Here is a 6,829-nt window from a genome sequence, read left to right on the forward strand (position 1 = left end):
CGGCCGCATGAGTCTCAAAAATAGCTTTCGGCTCATTCATCAACTCATGAGGATCGTGGTGCTCAAAACGTTTTTGAAGATCGGATTCCATACCGCACGGATGGCACACTGAACTTGAGAGTACCGAGTTTTCCGAGTTTCGTAAACAGCTTTTACTTCATCGGTTTCGGTTTCGCAGGGAGGGTCACCTAGCGGTGCATCAAGCACATATTGCAGATTTCCGCCGGAGAGGAAGATCCTCACATGACGGAACCGGTCGGTGAAGTTGCTACCGTTGCTCTTAAGCTTTTCTTTCTCTAGGAACTGGTTAAAATTGATTGGGGACGCCATCTCTACAACATATATTTGCAATAGTTTAGACTAAGTTTATGACAAATTGAGTTCAAATTTTAATTCAACATAATTAAAAATCTAGGTGAACTCCTACTCAAAACAATATCCCTCGCATTGTCTTAGTGATCACACGAACCAAATCTACCGCACCTAAACCCGATCATCACGAGAAAAGGTGTGATTTCAATGGCGAACACTCAAAGTGTTCATCATATCAATCATATGATTCATGCTCTACCTTTCGGTATCATGTGTTCCGAGACCATGTCCGTACATGCTAGGCTCGTCAAGGCCACCTTAGTATCCGCATGTGCAAAGCTCGTCTTGCACCCGTTGTATGTACTTATTGAATCTATCACACCCGATCATCACGAGATGCTTCGAAACGACAAGACTTGATAACGGTGCTACTAAGGATGAACACTTTATTATCTTGAGATTTTAGTGAGGATCATCTTATAATGCTACCGTCGCGATCTAAGCAAAATAAGATGCATAAAAGGATTAACATCACATGCGGTTCATATGTGATATGATATGGCCCTTTTGTCTTTGCGCCTTTGATCTTCATCTCCAAAGCACGGACATGATCTCCATCATCTTCGGGCATGATCTCCATCATCGTCGGCGTAGCGTCAAGGTCAATGGCGCCGTCTTCATGATTGTCCTCCATGTAGCAACTATTACAACTACTTTGAAATACTACTCAACATGAAATTTAAAGACAACCATAAGGCTCCTGCCGGTTGCCACAATACAATAATGATCATCTCATACATATTCATCATCATATTATGGCCATATCACATCACCAAACCCTGCAAAAACAAGTTAGACGCTCTCTAATTTGGTTTGCATATTTTACGTGGTTTAGGGTTTTCGATATAGATCTAATCTACCTACGAACATGAACCACAACGTTGATACTAATGTTGTCAATAGAAGAGTAAATTGAATCTTTACTATAGTAGTAGAGACAGACACCCGCAAAGCCTCTTATGCAATACAAGTTGCATGTCGAACGAGGAACAAGTCTCATGAACGCGGTCATGTAAAGTTAGTCCGAGCCGCTTCATCCCACTATGCCATAAAGATGCAAAGTACTCAACTAAAGATAACAAGAGCATCAACGCCCACAAACCATTGTGTTCTACTCGTGCAACCATCTATGCATAGACACGGCTCGATACCACTCGTAGGATAACGTTGCATAGAAAACAAAAATTTTCCTATCGCGAACACGCAATCCAAGCCAAGATGCAATCTAGAAGACGGTAGCAACGAGGGGGTATTGAGTCTCACCCTTGAAGAGATTCCAAAGCCTACAAGATGAGGCTCTTGTTGCTGCGGTAGATGTTCACTTGCCGCTTGCAAAAGCGCGTAGAAGATCTTGATCACGATCGGTTCCGGCGCCACGAACGGGCGGCACCTCCGTACTCGGTCACACGTTCGGTTGTTGATGAAGACGACGTCCACCTCCCGTTCCGGCGGGCAGCGGAAGTAGTAGCTCCTCTTGAATTCGACAGGCACGACGGCGTGGTGTCGATGGCGGTGGAGAACTCCGGCGGAGCTTCGCTAAAGCACGCGGGAGCTATGGAGGAGAGGGGGCGGCTAGGGTTTGGGAGGGGTGGCCGGCCACTCAAGGGGGCGGCCAGGCTGTGGTCTTGGGGTGGCCGGCCCCTCCCCTTGGCCCTCATTATATAGGTGGAACCCCAAGAGGTGGTGTCCAAGTCTTCGAATAAGACCCGAACCAAAAACCTTCCATAGGAGGGGAAACCTAGCCAAGCTAGGACTCCCACCAAGGTGGGAGTTCCACCTCCCATGTGGGGGTGGCCGGCCCCTAAGGGGAGTCCACTTGGGACTCCTCCCCCACTAGGGTTGGCCGGCCATGGAGGTGGAGTCCCATGTGGACTCCACCTTCCTTGGTGGTTTCTTCCGGACTTTTCTAGAACCTTCTAGAACCTTCCATAGAACCTTCCGCGACATTTTAATTCACATAAAATGACATCCTATATATGAATCTTATTCTCCGGACCATTCGGAACTCCTCGTGATGTCCGGGATCTCATCCGGGACTCCGAACAAATATTCGAACTCCATTCCATATTCAAATACTACCATTTCAACATCCAACTTTAAGTGTGTCACCCTACGGTTCGTGAACTATGCGGACATGGTTGAGTACTCACTCCGACCAATAACCAATAGCGGGATCCGGAGATCCATAATGGCTCCCACATATTCAACGATGACTTTAGTGATCGAATGAACCATTCACATACAATACCAATTCCCTTTGTCTCGCGATATTTTACTTGTCCGAGGTTTGATCTTCGGTATCACTCTATACCTTGTTCAACCTCGTCTCTGACAAGTACTCTTTACTCGTACTCGTGGTATGTGGTCTCTTATGAACTTATTCATATGCTTGCAAGACATTAGACGACATTCCACCGAGAGGGCCCGGAGTATATCTATCCGTCATCGGGATGGACAAATCCCATCGTTGATCCATATGCCTCAACTCATACTTTCCGGATACTTAATCCCACCTTTATAGCCACCCATTTACGCAGTGGTGTTTGATGTAATCAAAGTACCTTTCCGGTATAAGTGATTTATATGATCTCATGGTCATAAGGACTAGGTAACTATGTATCGAAAGCTTATAGCAAATAACTTAATGACGAGATCTTATGCTACGCTTAATTGGGTGTATCCATTACATCATTCATACAATGATATAACCTTGTTATTAATAACATCCAATGTTCATGATTATGAAACTAATCATCCATTAATCAACAAGCTAGTTAAGAGGCATACTAGGGACTCTTTGTTGTTTACATATCACACATGTATCAATGTTTCGGTTAATACAATTATAGCATGGTATATAAACATTTATCATAAACATAAGATATATAATAACCACTTTTATTATTGCCTCTTGGGCATATCTCCAACAGAGAGCTCTCGTCTCCGAGCATCTTGATGGCCTCCTTCTTGAGCAGACCCATTTTCTTCAGCAGCTTCTGGTCTTGACGGAGAGCTTCGACCTCTCCAACCGGAGATCTTAGCTTTCTCCACGAGCTCGTCGGTGCTTGGGGCACGGTTCTTGCACTGCTTGGAGCGCGACGCCATGGAGGAAATCTCGGTGGAGAAAAAAGGGAGAAGAAGGAGAGCGCGTGCGCGAGGAGCTCGAGAAGCAACAATGGCAGAAAGAGAGAGAGGAGTTGTGCGGCGCAACGAAGGGGATGAATGAGGAGTAAGAGGTGAATTTATAGGAAGAAGATGGTGCGTCCAGCCGTCGGATGAAAAAGGGGAGAGTTTCGAACCCTACGCGTGTCCAAAGGGTAAAATGGTCTTACCGCTCCAATTTTACTGGAGGGAAGTTACTGCGCGTGACGGGAATTCCGGAGGACGTGTGCGCCCCACTTGCGCGACGTGTCGACGGTGCAGAGTTTTGGACCCACGACCCAGTGGGTTTCCAGGAGTCATGGCTTCCCAAGGTGGGCGTACGTGGCTATCGTCAGCAGCGACGTCATTCAAGAAAACTTCGAGTGGTGAACAAACTATAGCGACAAGAAAACTTCGAGTTCTAAAAAAGTGCATGGTTAAAAAGGAAAAACTTCGAGAGCCTATGATCAGATGCAAGCATCTGCTCATATGCTCGGGGCTACTACTCTTATCAGAAATAAGAGGATGAGGTGAAAGAAAAAATATAGAGTTGACTAAAGTAGCAAAAGTTGAGCCTACAACCCAGTGCAAAGACTCGGCTGTAGTCTCGAGGGTTACTCCCATCGGGAGCGCTGGTCGCGCACCCGATAAAATATGTGAAAGAAGAAAAAAGAGAATGACAAGCCAATATAGAAGTGCAGATAAAGAATTTTCATCCCATCGGGAGATCAAGATATTATCATCAGACAACTCGAAGAAATTCACAATTCCAGCAGCTGACAAAGGCACTCGACAATATATTCTCAGAGCGTGTCCGCCGCGATAAAAACTCTGAATGTCGCAACTCGAAAAGAGTTTACGAAGATAAGTCCCTAGGATCTATCCTGTGTGGCGTGATATCGCACCCGAATACGCTCTACCACTGTATCTGTATCAACAGATGCAAAAAAAATCCTAGAGGACGCGTTAGGTACTCGATAAAACATAGCTGGGATTCGGTTCACGATAAGTCCTTAAGCGGCGCGTGTCGACTTACGCCAGTATCCCGAGTTCAAGTCCAGAAACTTGAGTTTGAAGTAGGTTTATGCGGGTTTGCCATAAGAGCAGTTAACTGGTACCTGATCCGTCAGATGAACCAGCCCCATCTACCAGTATCCATGTACAAAAAAGATGTTAAGCAAAATATTAGGCTCTACGATGCATAAATATATGACACAACTCTACGGTGGAGATTTTACTTGATTCTACGATTTAAGAAAAATCTCGGGGGCTACTGACATAAGCATGCCGAATAGACCTGCTGAATAAGGTACCCGAGGTTATCTAGAGGCCCACGACCCGAAGCTTTCAAGGCCCAGAAGCCCCGAGAACCTCGATAAGAAATATAGAGTTGTATTACAAATCACGAGTCACATAACAATACGGGAGAGTTTCAGAAGTTTGTAACTTGTATGACACGAAATTCCTCGGCTCTTCCTCCTATATAAAGGGAGCCGAGGGGAGAGGAAATGATCGATTCATTGTCAACAGAAATCACCATAGCTTTCATCAAAACACCTTTGTCGGCTGAAACTTTCGAGATCTACTTGCCCTCTACTTCTTACGAAATTCAAGTCTACAATCCGTAGGCATTGACAAGTTAATACCTTGTTACCACTCTTGGCCGCGCTATGGGGTGGTGTGGCCGCCCTGTGGTGCCCCTCTATCTATCCTCCAGACTTCGTCTTCGTTACGGAAAATATTGACTTTGCCTTTTGTTTCGTCCAATTCCAAAAATATTTTATGTACAATTTTTCTTAAATACAAAACAGAAAATAATGAACTGTCACTATGACATCTTGTCAATAGGTTAGTGCCGAAAAATATATAAAAGTGCAACAAAGTGTAAACAAAATATACAGAAATTGGTGTAAAACATGCATGTAGCATCAAAAATGATAGATACATTTGCGACATATCAGTCCCCATACACAAGTGTGAATATCGTCGGTGTCTCGTTCCAATATAAAAATCGATTGTCCAAACCTCAGTCGGATTATTAATCAGTAAGTTTTGTGACGACTCAATTGCTTTCTACGCTCGCGTCCATTATCCCGTATGTGAGACCGTAAACAACGTAGGGCAGATGCAATCAATTTGGCGGCCGACGACCTGATTTCTCCACACGATTTGCCCTGCAGGTTCCCTTTCGCTGCGAACTCCAGCACCAACACGCCCTCATCTGCATCATCCGCCAAAAAATACATAAGCAATTTAATTAGCAGGACGAGATGATGCGGAACAAAGCACATGATAGAGTAGGAAATACTAGCGAGCACAGTGAAAGCACCCACCGTGCTGCTCGCAAAATTCGAGGAGGCGCACGATGTGCGGGTGTCGGACGCGAAGGAGCATGTCAAGCTCCTGGCGGAAGACACAGTGGAGGCGTTTGCTTCTACGGTGGACCTTGATAGCGGCGAGCGCACCGGAGAGGCACGCGAGCTAAACGGTGCTGAACCCGCCCTCGCCCACCATGGCCAAAGTGAACCCGCCCGTCATCCGCTCCACCCGCGGCCATGACAGCTGCCGTATCCCCGCCGCTCCAACGCCCCCTTTGCCTCCTCGCTCGGGCACCGCCCTAGCGCCGCCGCAGTCTGCCTCCTCATCGATGTCCATGTCATTGGTGGCTTCATTGGCCCCGGAGTCGCAATAGAAGAACCTGAATCTGTATTGCCCCATGGATCTGTACACATATAGGAAAAGCACAACACGGCCATGGAGCGCGTGCGCCCGCATCTACGAAGAAAGAAAGGAAAAAAGAGAAGTAAAACGTCGGCCAAGCCGCCAACAAAGGGGGGGGGGGGGGTTCGACTGTCCAAGAGTTGTACGGGCCAATCCATCTATGACCTAAATTTGGTGGACGAATGGGTCGTCCGACCTGGGTCGGTTCGGATAGATCCGTTGGAGCCTGTTTTTTCGATCCGCTTGTCCGCGCGGACCAAAACGACTGGCACAAACCGTTTGGTACTCCCGCTAGAGATGCCCTCACGTTGTCCATCTTTCTCATCCCTCATCCCACTTTGCTTCTCCTTGCTACAAGTGTCGCGCTTAGAGACCACTTGCGGTTGTTTTTTTGCACCACGTTGAGCCAGCGTGTTGAGCGCCCGTCCCTTCGCTAAATTCGGCCTTTTTCAATAGAGATTTCAATTAAAACCAGTTGACTGTTAATTAGACACTCCCGAAAAAAACACGTTTCATTAAGCCCACAAGGTTAACGGGCCTAGCCAAACTAAAATAGCCCGCTCGCAAAATTTTCCAACATTTCGATTCCCCCGCT

At 46.4% G+C, this 6,829-nt stretch overlaps 1 pseudogene; it reads right to left on the reverse strand.

Moving 5' to 3' along the window:
• Positions 1–5,555: 5,555 nt before the first annotated feature.
• On the reverse strand, positions 5,556–6,231 carry LOC124647814 (annotated as a pseudogene).
• Between the last annotated feature and the right edge of the window lie 598 nt (positions 6,232–6,829).

The sequence above is a fragment of the Lolium rigidum genome, chromosome 4 (assembly GCF_022539505.1).
Source record: "Lolium rigidum isolate FL_2022 chromosome 4, APGP_CSIRO_Lrig_0.1, whole genome shotgun sequence".
Classification (NCBI taxonomy): domain Eukaryota; kingdom Viridiplantae; phylum Streptophyta; class Magnoliopsida; order Poales; family Poaceae; genus Lolium; species Lolium rigidum.